We start from the raw sequence: 15,329 nt of genomic DNA, 5'->3' as shown, positions 1-15,329 counted from the left end.
ACCTCAAAAAGGCAAAAGACATTGGAAAGTGAAAGAACTAAGTTCTGATATGAACAGAGGTTTCAAGCCTATTTCTTGACCCCTAGAAAAATAACTCATATCCCTCTGTACTTTCCTTCCTCTGTGGTACTCAAGTTGATTATAAGCAGAAGTATCATTTATATGTAGCACAGGATCTATTCTAATCCTCATGTATTAGTGAAGTTAACTACAGGTCTCTCTGTACAGCTGTTTGCACAGCTGGATGTGTCAGATAGAATAAGTTCATCCTTTCTAAGACGAGCTTAAATCTGCAGCCTACTAGTATCTTTCTCATTTACACCAAGCACCCTTTCATGTTGTTCTCATAAGGGAGGTTGGTTTTAGCAGTCATGTTTTTGGTGCAATCTTATGGTGCATAAAAGCTGATAAATTGCTTTGGCACACTATCAGATCTGAGTGTTTATCTTCAAGCCACAGAACATATCTAATTATGAGTAAAAAGTCACTGAGATTTGCATTACAAGACCTGCAGCTAATGACTCACTGATGGTACCTTGCATTCCTATGGTCAAAATGAGTGCCATAAAAGAAATCAGTCTGCAGGGGTGGCCATGGATGTGTGGAATTAGAACATGAGCTTTATTTTCACAAAAGAGACAAAGGTAGTTCTGGAGAGATCATAAGCTTTGCTCTGTACAACACAAAAAACAAATGGTGAAAGTCAGGTTCACTGTCAGGGGGCTGCTCATCACTCCCACCATTCTCCTCAAGACAGAGTCAGATGAGATGGATGCTGAAGGAGAGAAAATCACTATTCTTTACAGAATGACAGCACTTACCAGGGGTGGTACTCAACTCACAGATTAAGAAAAATAAATTCATATGCAGGTAGATGTCTACATGTCATATGGAGTCCAAACTCTCAGTGCTCACAGTAGAAATCTGGTCAGGACAATCAACAGTGTCTCAAGACCAGCTCAGCTGATGAGCCACTGCAGAAGGAACCAGCCCCAAAGTTTGATTACCTGGTGCAAAGCTGGGATGCCTGGGGTTACATAGGACATCAGCGTGAGGAGTAGCAGCTCTTTCACACCACAGCATGCTCGAGAGCTGAGGTCTGGTCATCTTTTTTGTCTTTGGGACAACTTTCATGGCTTTAAACTTCACTAAGGAAGTGAGTTCCTTATACTTCAGATTCTGTCTGCTTTAGGATGAATTGGGTCACTCTTTAGGCTGTGCTGGCTGTCTTGACTTGATCTACATCAGTTCTAATGAGAATATAGATATATAGTGCACATACCAAATCTCATTTACTGATATTAAATGTGTCATAGTCAGCAGGCATGCCATAATCGTGTATTTTTAACTTTCCATTATCCATGAGCAGACCATCTGGTTTGTGGGTAAGTTGCTTTGCAGGTAAAGACATATCCAAGCAGCCTCCATTTGGAGAAAGCTGTGGCACATCAGAGTGTATTTCTTTGATTTCAGTCTGTGTGGGAACTGCTGAGTCACAGCCTGAACCTCTGATTGATCACCTGAGATGAGCACTGAGTCAGCCAGAGGAGCACAGGTGAAGGCAATTCTCCTGTGCTGCCAGAAGGGATGGAGCCTGGCTGCACCCCTCCTAGACCCATTTAAGAGCCGGCTTCTAGTAGGGAAGGATCTCTTCTGGAGATTGCCTCTGCTGATGTTTTGTGAGTGAGCCCAGGATAGGGGTAAGCCTTCTATTTATTCTCTTTTGTTATCATAGTCTGCTTTGCCTAACTCTTGTTTATTTTGTGAATATAACATACTAATATTCTTTGATTATACACAGTCCCACAGGGGTTGAAACTGCACATTTCTGGAACCTGTGCTTTATGTTTCTTCACTGCCATACACAAGGAAATAAATCCCCTACAAAACCAAAGAGGATGGAGAACATGGTTCAGAGACAGCATAGGTGGGTCTCATCCTGCTTTATCTAGTTATTAGCAGAGAGCACATCTCATCCTAGCATTAACGTATAAAAGAGAGCAGATGGATCACGTCTCTGAAGTGTTCATTTCTCTTAGTAGTTTCTGAATATATCCCAAGTTCAAATGCAGATATTTGATGTTATACAAGGCCACTTGAACCCTGGTTTGGTGTTGTGATAGGCAGATCAAGACCAGAAGTTACACTGTTTCTGGTAATTTTCTTCAACCACATATTTACTATTTCTGCATTTTCTTTACTCTATCACTTCTCTGTTTAATGGAATAACATGTCAAAGATACATTTAAAATGATATTTGCAATCTTAGAAATGCCTTGCTACAGCAACAGAAAAATGTATGCAGGGGCTTTATCTGCTGTGTCAGAGGAAGGGCTGCCTGGTGGGCTCTGGCATAGTAGGGATGAAAAGCAGAACTGTACCATCTGCCTTTCTGTCTAATGTGCAGGATCCTACATGTACCATCATGGTCAGCTATTACCTATACTGAGTCAGCTCTCCATCGTCACTCAGTCATTATGCAGCGACACACCATTTATTCATTATGCAAATCAATATGCTCTAAAAAGTTCCTTCCAAATCAGAGCTCTTTGCCCAGCTCAAGCAAGAAGCCTATGTTTTCTGTCTTCTTTCCCTGTCTTGATCTTTATCTCCACTATAACTTCGGCTTTCTTCTGCAGTCTTCACTTTAGTACCCAAAAACTTTCTACTACTATGTGCACCTCTGCACCCTTTTGATGACAATTTTACATCAAATTTTAAGGTTGGATGTTCCCAAACCAGCAATGGAAACTTCCAAAAGGCTTGTCTGCATTGCAAAACATTGAGTTGCATAGCACTAGCTAATTAGGTATTTATTAGATTTAGATCTGTAACATCAGTTCCTAACTCTATCTTGGCAGAATTTTTTTCTTAAGATGGTCTGAAATAAATTCTTGCTTCAGTGATTGTCCATGACTATTTCAAAATGAGTTTCATGCAGCAAATATATTTAATTAGCAATGTATTAAAAAAAAAAAAAAAAAAAAGTCTTCAAAGACAGAACTTGGGGACACTCTCTCTGACAGTCTGAGATGAGACATTCTGAGGACAAAGGAAATGCAAGAGTTTGGAGGCATTGTTATTGTCCCAGAGCTATGTACAGTTTTTAATTTAGACATAGGCATTCTTTTAACTTCAGTCTGCAGCATTTGTGTAGCCAAGATGAACGCAGCTGGATGGGTAGGTTGATCATTTCAGAACAGGAGAAAAAGATATCTCTATAAGGATGACCTTTTGAAGTATTTCTTGCTCAGATTTTATTCATGATCAGAAATACTGCTTTATGTCACATTCTTTATCACATTATGTAAAGGAAAACATCAAATGTCAACTAACAACATCAGTGCCAGAAAGGAATTTTATATTCCTTGCTGAGTGAGAGAGAATAATTATTTCTCTGTTCTCTCCAGAAGAGATTTGATTACAAAGCAGGAATCAATGAGCAAATCAATATACAACTGTCTGCACTAACAGTTTAAGTGGAACTTCTGGCAGCTCTTAAACAAACAATAGTATTCTCAACCTGGCAAGTAGTTAAAAAGCAAGCTTACTTAACTTGTAAATCATTGTTTTGAAAAAGTCTCTTTTGAAAAGGTCTCTCAAAGGAAACTTGAGGAAGTCCAATAGTGTACAATCAGAAGAGATGAGTAACTGAGAGGGGAGAGAAAATGGATCTTCTAGCACAGTGGAGGTAAATTTTTAACCACCTACTGTGGTCTACGAAGCTGGCAAAAGCTGAAATGGAAGACCAAAAACACGTGACATGTCTTATGCTTCCTTACATAAAACAATGTAAAAAGTAGATACTGAATATTTGAATTTGATGAACTGTGTCTTGAAGAGCCTTACCAAAAGCAAGAAACCAAACTGGCCAGGGTAGGTAGAAGCTTTGTTGAGTGTAGGGGAAGCTTCTGAATGCTGATTGCTACTGACACCACAGCAAAGTGCTTATTAGGACAGTGGCACAAGATGTGTTGTACCAGTAAATTCAGGCAGCACTGGAACAGATGCATGAGGACATTTAAAAAAATGCAGCTTCAGAGACTTAAGTGTGGGTAGAAAATAATAAATACTCAATGGAAACCATTTCCAAAAGAATGTATGAGGACTCTGAAAGGTCAGTCTACCAGGTAATCTCAGTATCGAGACCTTGGGTTTTTTTTGGGTTTTTGGGGTTTGTTTGTGTGTGGTTTTTTTTTTTTTTTGTTTGTTTGTTTTGTTTTTTTTTTAGGTTTTTGTGTCAAGTTGAAAAAACTACAGCCTCAATTCTGAGCTGAATTTCACTGTGGAAGTAAAAATGCTGTTAATGACAGAGCTTCGATACAGGAGGAGTGATAAAATTGAAGAATAATAAAAATGCCAGACTGGGCTTGTCACAAGTAGCAAATCCATAAATGTGTGATCAGAATAGTGTTAATCCGTAGGAAGAAATTGGAGCAAACTTGGGAAAATATAATTAGAAGATAATTAAACCCTACCTAGAAGATAGAGAGATAACCAGTTACAATACAAAAACTGACTTGTTTTATATTTCCTCTCTTAGAAGAAATGCTTCAATCTGTTATACCAGTTTTAGTGTTTTTACTTTACTGGTGGTTAAAAATTACTGAAGCAGCCAGGTGAAAATTGCCACCAGGTGAAAGAGTGTGGAGCTGCCTGAGAGCTCTTCATGTCCCAGGGGGCATCTTCATGGGAGGCAAGAAGGGGGAGGTGTAAGGGGAAGGATCACCAGCCATTGACTTCTCGTGAGGCATTCAGGGCAGGCGAGGAGCAGGCCTTGCCTTCTGCCTTGCATGCCTCCTGCATGCAGGAATTTCAGACAGCAGAGTGCAAGTCGGGGGCCAAGTGCCAACATGAGTTGTTCATGATAGATGTGTCTAGTCTATCATTTTGGCATTATTTTAAACACAGCTGGCAAAGGAATGTTCCAGAATGCAACTTGTGCTAATTGGCTTTTTCTACTAGGGTGATCCCCATTTGTAGGATGTGGTTTCCATAATAATCCAGTGAATAACCTCTGGAAAAGAAAAAATAAAACAAAAAAAAAACACTTCCCTCTCATGAATGAAAATTGCCCATCAAAGCAGATGGTGAAGTCTGATGGAATCAACCTGCAAAGCCTAATGAGTATAACACTGCATCAGCAAGGCTTCTCTGAGGAGATTACTACAGTCACAAAATTGTTACACCAATCACACTAGCAAGAGGGAGGAAGAACAGTTCACAAACAAGTTGTGCAATTTGCCTACAGGAGCACCAGGGGAGGAGAGCTGTTCCTCATTACGCTGCGTGTCAGCCCCAGAAAGGGCTAATGCAGCACAACAATACCCATGACGTCTTGGGTGGCCCAAGGTTTCTTACATTGTTTCACATCCATTGCTCGCTTGAAATATTCTCAGTAAGAAAGGGAAGCCTTTGGAAGCTTGCTGCCCATAGAAACTGTATGACATGCATTTCAGTTACATACCCACGCACACAAATATATATACACATATATGTACCCACAGACAATGTATCAACTATGAACAGGAAAAAAAAGCACCAGTTTTCAGCACGTTTCCAACTTATCTTTCCGAAGAGAGTTGGGAAGAATACTTAACGCATCTACTATAACCCTCCTCTATTCCTTTTATTTGTAATTCATTTTGAAGGGACAAGTTTTGTTTTGTGCACTGTTCCAAAAAGGAAAAATCTTTTGTTCCGCTGTTTATTATTATAAATGCATGTGGAGTATGTCATATGATTTTTCAGCCTGCATGGAATGAAGTGAAAAAGAGTTTTCAATCTTTTAATGCTCCATGCTTGTGGAAGAGGCATAAGAAAATGGTCCATGGGGATCTTATATTATTATTTGAGGGATTTTTATTTTTCAGGCCTGGTCAGGTTTTATGACTGGTGCATTTCCGAGAATGCACCTCTCAGGCACTGGGGTTTATTATGATTTCTCCTTATGCTATTTATCTCACTTTTCCAGTTGCAGTGCATTTATCCTCACACAGACAGAAGCATGACAGGAGAGGAGAGGAGACGTCAAAGAGATTCTGCCAAACAGAGGAATATGGATTTCCTCGCTCCCCTCACCAGCTGATATTTTCAAGAAGATGCAAGGTTTTGCAATGCACAAATGCATTAGCAATGCAAAGAGAATGGGAAAGGCTCTGACATTTGCTGAAGTTCCATTAAAATGGTTCAGGTTGTGTATACAGGAGGGGAAGAATTTGGGGACTGGCTGGCTGCCCTAAAAAGCACGCATTTTACAGGCTGCTGTCGGTGCTTTATCAGCAACTTCTCCTCCATCTACTGCAACTCAGAAAATAATTTGTTTTATCATAGCTCACATTCAAAAAGTGAAAATACAAAATAGATGTTGCTTATTTGATTTTTGCAAACTCCAGACTTCGTGGTTGATTTATGCAAAAATATATTCACTCCCAGTTAGGATACAGGACTTAAATGTAAATACACACTGTGATGGCAGCAAAAAGCAGTTGAACAAATGTCAAGTCTTACATTCTTTTTTTTTTTTTTTTTTTTAGGCAGAATGAGGCAAAGATATTCTTAAACTTCATGTCCACCCTTACAAAAAAGGTACAATCCTAGATAGGGAACAGAGAAGACAGTGTTTTCTATAAAAATGGATGAGAAAATATTTTCAAGTGGATTTTCAAAGGTACTAGAGGATTTAGGTTCTCAATTGCATGGAGTGGAATTTGTAGGCTGTGCAGACTTGTCTGTAAAAGGACAATTCTGCAGCCAAATCACCTATTGGGACTATCAGATCTGAGGTTCACACCTGCCTCTAGCTGACTTTGCAAGCCACTTGCCCTCTCTGTGCCTCAAGTTCTTTTTCTGTGAAGCATCAATTAGGAAATTAATTAGGAAAATGTCGCACAGACAAGTGCTAATGATGCACTCATTGTGGTGTGGTAGGAACAATTATTGGAGTCATTTTGCCACAACTGGAAGCACAAAGTTGGATTTTGCATAAGATTTACTGTGTATGTATAGAATAAATAATTTTATTTGCTCAGAAGAAAAAGAAATCAAACAGTACTTGCTACCTCTCTGTTAAAATGAAGAGACTCAGGATGTTAAATAAGGCAAATATTTTGCCTTTAACAGAAAAGAATTAGTAATTATTATCTTGAAGTAGCTTTGCCCTATGAAGTAGCATCAAACTTCGTGAAAAAGAGGCAAGAACGTGGATGAAAAGGGAATGTGTGAGATACCAGACCTGACTACCAACAAGTGAGACTGGCCACACAACACCTGCACGGTGTCACCACCATCATATTAGCAAACTGCAACCAGACATAGCCTCATCTCCAGGCTAAGCTAAATAGGAACTGAGACTTCACGTCTCTTAATTTTCCTGCAGTACAAAACTTCTGGCTTCAGAAAACCAAAAGAGGCCCTACACAGAGGCTAGATCTAGTGCTGACATGCAGTGAGGGATATTTCCTAAACCTATGCATAATTCATAAAGGAGAGAAAGCAGGTTTTTTTTTCCACCTTACTCAGTCCCATCTTATGCAGTTTGGTGTTCAGTTTTGGAGGTCTGGTTGGCAGGCACCATGCTCTTTTCTCAGGTCTGCTTGGAAGAAGGAGTAAGGAGAAAGCTCTGCAGCAGTGCTTTTGCTTTCCCTACTAGTGACACAAAGTTCATCTCATGCCATAATGCCTGTGGGGTTACAGCTCTCCTGGTACTTCCAGTAAATCTTTCCCTAGATTCTCCAGAGGAAAATATGTAGAAATCTATTCAAGAGAAATGTTTCAGAAAAGTAGCCCATGGGAGCAATCCATTGGAAAGCTAAGCAAAGCCAGCATCGAAAGGTTTTGCAACCACTCAAGGTTTCTTAGTGCTGCTGCTCCATCCATCTCCTGCACTTGAGTCTGTTACATCCAAACACAATGGAAAGTTCTCCTAAAGTTGTTCTTGACACACTCATCACACAGCTCACACACTCTTCTTTTTTTTTTTCAGTCTTCTGGACTACATTAAAATAGCTCAGTTCCACGGGGGACATCTCTGATTACTCACTTTTAGTTTAGTTCCTAATTTGTCATCAGTGAGGAAAAGGGTTCAAACTTGAAATCTAAATCTTTTGGGTATGTTCAGATCTGGGACTTGAACTGCCTTCTTACGCAAATGATCCTGTAACCTGAGCTCTTTCCCTGGAGGAGAAATGAGGCTGGATGAGGCTGTGGCCTTATTGTTGGTAATTGTGCTCATGCTCCAGCAGTTTCAGGACAACCAAGTCCTTGGCACCAGATCTGTCAGTAGCCATGCTGCCACCTGATGCCCTCTGAGTTCTGTCTCAATACCCTGGCCCTAAAATTATAGCCAAGCCAAAACACAAACACAAGGGACATTGTGTTGGTTTGCCCTCTGTCTATATTAACCTTGATATTTTTGTATCTTTGTTTCTGCGAGGGATATAAGTCATTCCTCCAGATCCCTCTTTATGTGCAGTGTGTTGTATTTCAAAGGTATGTTAAGTTTTCTTCCTGTCTCTGGTGTCTAAATGAGATGAATTTCATCAAAGATGTCCAAAAATGAGAAAATAGTACCAGATCCACAAATACCTTTAGCTTGTGTACAAGTGAGATGAGGGGGCAGGTCATTTGCAGTTTCCTTGTGTTTAGGCCAACTCTTGCTGGCACTAGTCCCAGCATAGATGAAAACAATTTGGGTATTAGAAAGGTATAGCTATACATGAAAGCAAAGAGCTGCCAGAGACATCCTATATTCTCTGGATGTTTTTCCTGCTCAACTGGAAAAATCAGATCCAGTTCTCACCCCTTTTCTTCACTGAAGTGGTTCAAGTTGGAGTGGAGAGCAGGCAAAAAAAAAATAAATAGAAAGGATGTCAAGTTACTAAAAACACAGACATAGTAAAGCCATCCACTAGGACTAATAGATGAATGAGGAGTGGTTGAGTCCATGAGATGAGAGTAGCAGCTCTGTGCATGTTTTGAGGTCTCACAATCCTCAGGACATCCTAGCAGACACCAGCCCCTGTGGCAGAAATACCTTTTTACCTGTCCTGCCTCCTTTAGGGAGAGACACATTGATCTCCTCCCTGTATTTACAGCAGCTTGTACTAACTGCATTGAAATAGATCACCTTGAGATTTGGTTCAAATGCAGTAAATCTCTTGAGTTTATTCCCCAGCTGTTATGTAGGAAAGAAAAGTGTTTAAATACTGACTTCAGGGAGGCTGAAGACAAAGGCATTACTTCTTCCCAGATGTGAATTCTGCCTAACTTTGAAGTAAATCTATTTAGCCATCCTTAAAATCTCTCTACATGTTCTGTCATTATGTTAAATCATTAATTGTCCTAGTTTCCAACATAATGTGCATTAGAGTCATTAAGACTCACTACTCTTGCAGGTTTTTCTCTCTAGTTATTTGGTCTACTTAAAAAGTATTATTTGAGTCTCTGAGGTTTTCAGTATTTTCACATGTCCCATGGAAAATTGCCATTTAGCCTAATGGAAGCAGAAATCAAGACTTAAAAGGTTCCCCAGCATGCAGGAAGACTCACAAATTAAAAGCCTAAGATGATGTGGTATACAGAATTGTATTAATCTCTTGCATATAAAGGAATATGCACATTTTCTGGATAGTTACAGTTTAAGTTTTACTCTCTGTGCTTTAAAATGTTATGCTGAGCTTTATATGGCCAACTCCATACTGGCAGCCTGGAAAAAACGGAAGCATTCCTTTAGCAGTTGAAAGGTGTAGATAAGCACTGGGATTTTGTTTCCCCTGATGTGGCAGTCCTTTTCCAAAACACTCTGCCTGCTTCAATCTTGTTCAAGCCCTTCTGGCTTTAATATAGCATAGGACACTAATATGGATATCAAATCCCTCCTAGACGGATTTCAGAGACACTGAAATAAGTCTGATGCGTTTCTCAACTAAGATTCAAATTTACCCCCTTATCTCACAGTGTTAGCTCAGTATTCCAGTTTCGGGTTGTTTTGTTTTTAACCAGAAGTTCTCTTACATCCCCACAAATCTCCTGGCTGATTCACAGAAAAATACATACGAGGTCAGAAAATTTATTTCACTGCTTCAACAAGAAATTAATAGAATTGATTAGCCACAGTATCTCAAGGCTTAGATCCCTGCTTTGCAGAAGAAGTTCATAATATCCTGAAAGTTGAAATCCTGAAATATCATTTCTCTGCTGTGAATAAGACCAAATCAGCTATTCGTTGCACTCAGTAAAGATACAGTATAGCGAACAGAATGATAAGCCTAGCTAGCTGTTAACACTATAACGAAAGCAGCAAACCATGACAAGGTTAATCCCTGCCATTAAGAGTGGCTATAACACACCTTGTTGATATTAATAAGGTCTTTGAGCTTTATTTTCTAAAAGGCTTAATAAGTCATAGTGTGAAGTTGACCTAAATGCTGCTGATGCTTTTCTGTCATCATATGATATGCCTACTTTGCAATTGGCAGAGTAGAATGCTCTGTAGACTCTGTTTCTTAATCAGAGATTAAAGCAGCTATAATAGGTGTAGATATAGAAAACTTTACAAAATAATGTGCCTCTTGCTAAGTCTTAAAGCATCATTCAAGACCTGTTCTGAGACCCAGAGTCTATAGGACTTGCAATCGCCATTCTAGTCCCTGCACTGCTTCTTTAGTGTGTCTGAGTGGCTTTCATTTCTCCGTTATAACAATGAAATATTGTCAGTATTACACTTATACTTAATCCATCCTTTTACTGCTAATGAGAAGAAAGAATCTTTAAAGGCTTCTTTATTGAAATCTAGCAAGATCAAAAAGCCTAACAGAACAAAATACATGCTTGAGCTGTGGTCCAAGAAGAAAGCCCTATCACAACTCTTACCGAACAGCAAATGTTGATTTTTTTTTTAAGTGCAAAATGTAAAGATGACAAGGTAAACATTCCCTAGAAAGTTGTACATTCAGCGTTCTTTAAGGCTAGGAGAAGGGAGGTTGCTGACTCTTCCCTGAAGTCTTATTTTGGGTCTTCACTGTTCAAAACTGTTCACCAAGAAACTCATGAAACCAGTCTGCAAACTGCTCACAAGCAACCCACTGCATGAGGCAAAAAACTTGTAGCTGAACTCTCCTGACTAGTTATGATTAGATGCATCAGACACATTATATTATTGAGTTTGGGTTTTTTTGTTGTTGTTGTTTCTTTTTCTGCAGTTAAGCTTTCACTTAGTTATTAATTTTAGGATTCAGAGTAAAGTTACTCTTGATCTCCACAGCAGGCCCCTGACATATGGTACAAATGAGCACATCTTCCAGGAAAAAAACTGTGAAGCCAAGATATTATTCTTGACTCAAAAAGCCATCACTACAATACTGTAAGTAATGAAGTAAAATCTAGTTACGGGTAAGTAACAAGGAGAACAGCAAGGCAGTGATGCTACTGTAGCTCCTTGTTGTATTCTTATCCTGGCTCACTTATATCTCTTCCATTTGTTTTTTCCTTACCTGTTGAACTGTGAGATCTTTGGAGCTACACTGTGTTTGATGTATTGTCAGAGTGAGCTCAACTTGGGGCCATGCAAATATTAAATTCACAGCCCATTAACACCCATGAGCATTTTCTGCAAAGGACACAAAGGAAGATGACTACAACTGAGAGGAAATCTTCCCTGTTCATTAATTTAGTTTGTTTGTTTGTTTGGTCAGTTGGTTTTTTTTGTTTGTTTATTTTTAAAGCAAGAAACTTTCTTAGTGGAAGAAAGTGGAAAAGCTTAAACTTCTTGGTTGACATATCAAAAGTAAAGCTAGTACAGAAAGGTGACTAGATGACCTCAGGTAGGATAGCATTATCTCATTGTATACTTGCATGCTCTTGCTTTCTATTCTCAACAGCAGAGAGTGTAAAGCTCCTTTCTGCAATTTTTTTTAGCTGCAGTCTCAGTGGTCATGCTTTAAGGTGACCAGGTAATAATTATGCTGCAGAATAGAAAAGCAGCTGTTAAGATTATTATTATTTATTTATTTATTTTTACACAATTTCTAATGGTTATGTACTAGACCTTGGGTCTGAGGGAGCCCAGTTCAGTCCCATCTCAAAGTGCCAATAACACACAAGCCAAAATAACAAATTTCTAGGGATACATGAAAACAAAAATCAAGGAACACATATCAGAGGGAAAACGACAGCTTTGCTGACCTTTTCTTCACTGATGTGTTGCTAGCAATCTTTGAATCCACGAATGTGAAAAAAATCAAGTGCAAAATGTTACAGATTATTGCTGAAATATTTATGAATGTGAAAACGTAATGATAAGGTTTAGGATGTTGTTATCATCATGAGTAATGCTATGTATACGACCTCCCTGCACAGCTTACTAAGTGCCACTGGAATTTCAGCTCAAAAATTATTCATCCTGGCAGAAGGTCATGCCATCTCACTGGGTTAAGTCACAAATTTCCCAGAGAGCATATGGGCACGTGTTTGGATTTAAGGAAACAACCCCCTCCCAAAAGTTAATGATGGAGGTTGTTACAAGGTCTAAGCAAAGCAATTATTTTTAAACTACAAGCCAACAAAGCATTCCCTTTGTTTGTTTTTCTCCAGGTTGTCCTTGACTTTCAGAGCTGGAAGACAGCTGCAGGCAGGAGAGCAGCCAAGCTCACCAGGGAGGAGCTGGAATTAGTCTCAACCCTTCTGAATAGTTCAGGGAGGCTCATATACAGTCTTTCCAAGGCTTCACTGGGGAATAAGGCACCCATACATGTTTTTTTAAAACACGATTTGCCCCAGAGTTCACCTACTAAATCAAAGGCAACTCCTAGCGGAGAAGAAGCAGGAAATGAGAACAGAGGCAAAGATAAGGTTATAAAGGAAACTTTGGAGGCAACAACATGAGCAGCCAGTAACTGGGACCACATCTGCCTAATGGAAAACCAGTAAGTAAGATTTACCTTTCCCAGGCAGAGTCCAAGAACAAAGGGAAAACTCAAATACTTGGATATAGAATGGAACTGGGAACATGTATTTTTCAACATATGCACACAAGCACCCAGAAAGGAGAGGAGGCTACTTACTGTAACCAGAAATGGGAGCAAGTAGGAAGAGAGAATCATTCCAGTATGTGGGAACAAGCCAGACTGGTGAGCCACATGAGTTGTGTGAACCCTTTACTGCGCATAGAAGTAATGCTCTGTTGGAAATAAACTGTTTTATTTTCATGTCTTATGTAGTTAACTGCTGGGGTCATCACACTAAATCAATAAAAATGTGTATGATCCCAAAAATCCACCATGAGAAGACTCAAATCAAGTAGAGTTGCACTAGGTGAAATACAGACTTGCTTCACTCCCTGGCAGATGAATGGATGTACCACAGGGACTCCTGTTCCAGCCTCTGCATCAGACAAAACAGTGTTCACAAGCTGCTTGAGACCCATCTCTCAGACTGTGGGTTCTGACTGTATCTGAAAGAAACTGCTAGCTCAGCTCTGGCAATGGTTGCACACTGTTTGTTTGCACCTCCTGACACTCCTGGTACCACACCATCCCCCACTGCCAGCCTTGCTAGAAAGGAGGATGACACACAGAACAGATCCCCAGGCTGCTCATGGCAGTGCCACTCCACAAAGTCCTCTGCCAGACCTAGGGCAAAGAGACAGAAATCCAGAAAAGAGAGGGAAACAGAATCACGGAATCACAGAATTGTAGGGGTTGGAAGGGACCCCCAGAGATCATCGAGTCCAACCCCCAGGTGGGAAAGGGGATCCTGGAAGTAGTAAGCACAACAAAAAAAAAAAAAAAAAAAGGAGGGAAGAAAGGAGTAATGAGGAGAGCAGGGAAGGTTGTGTGAAGGGGGACAAAAAAAGAAAGCATTCCACCTTCACATTGCAATCCTCTTCTTTATCTCCCACCTGTTTCATTTCAAGCATTGCAGTTTTTCTGTGACACAGAATAGCCAATATAATCCCCTTACTCCTTTGCAGCCTCAAGCATAATACCTGAGATCTGCATTATTATTTTTTTTTCCCCCCCCATCAAAGAACAACTGAAAATATGAACCACACTAAAAAAAAAAAAAATGAGTAGTGTAGGATTGGTATTTTGATGCAATGATCTTGGAAAATGCCTAAGGTTTCACACTGCCTTTTCAGTCACTTCCCACTGACACTGAGTTTATGACCTTCAGGCAAGAAAACCTTTTGTAATAACTCAATTTTTTTTTTCTTCAGCAGATTTCTGATATGCATAGAGATGAACTGTTCAATGTGGAAGTAACCTACACTAGGGGCACCTAGGAAACAAACAGGATGGTACATATGCACACATGCAGAATGCAGTGCTGACATTGGATTGTTCAGGTTGAATATCATAATTCAGTGATTCTCAGTGCTCCATTTCAAAATTGATTGACTAAGCAGTCAGAAATCTACCTTCAGCTATTTTGATATAAATCTAGCTAATTTTGATATGCTGTATATAGTTAATCCAAACATGAAGGTAAATAGCAAGTGGGAATTTCTGCAAGACTTCACCCAAGAATATATCCGGCCTACACAAACATCATGTAATTTAAAAAGTTGACTAATGTTAAGTTACAATGCCCATAAAAGAGATTTTTTTATTCATTTCTATGATCTTTAAATTCAAAGTGTCAACTGCTGTATCTCAGATTGCGCTCTCTTACCAGAATGAATTACATTCTTAACTTTCAACAGATAAAAAAGTTTACTTTTATGAAATTATTTCCTACTGACTTAATGAATTTGGGAATAAAAAAAAAAATTCAAAGATGGTCTTTATTTGCAGACTCCTAAAAATATGTATTACAAGTATATAAAATGCTTTTAATTGCACCCCTTCAAAATTCCAATTCAAAAATTTATTTTTTCTTGGTGTAAGGAGGGAACAGCTGCACATCAGCATTAATATCAAGTGAATCTTACCCTAACAAAATGAGCAGATTTAAACAGTGTCCCATTTCAGTGTGAGTTGGTTAGAAGAAAAAAAAGCAAAGTTCTGCTCTTTATTCTAATACAGCAATTTTGGTCATGTAAAATCCACTACATTTGGCACATATGGTGTCAAAGAAATGCTACTGACAAAAGCAGATGCTGTACAAGCTGATGCAAAGCAAACACAGTGAAGATATTGCTGTGTATTCCTTAAACAAAACAAGCCACATCTCAGAAGCAAAGATATTTACTATTAACTTATTGAAAGATTTGTAGCAGTAAACTGATGGAATTCTGAGCACTGTATGCCTAAGGGAGGTTTTGTTGGCTTGAATGGATTTATTCCCAACTGGTACCAGCTTAAGTGAAAGAACCAAGATCCGTATGTAGA

Source organism: Lagopus leucura, unplaced genomic scaffold (genome assembly GCF_019238085.1).
Source record: "Lagopus leucura isolate 7727_CA_CO unplaced genomic scaffold, USGS_WTPT01 Super-Scaffold_100157, whole genome shotgun sequence".
Lineage (NCBI taxonomy): Eukaryota > Metazoa > Chordata > Aves > Galliformes > Phasianidae > Lagopus > Lagopus leucura.
Note: the sequence above shows the minus strand (reverse complement) of the source record.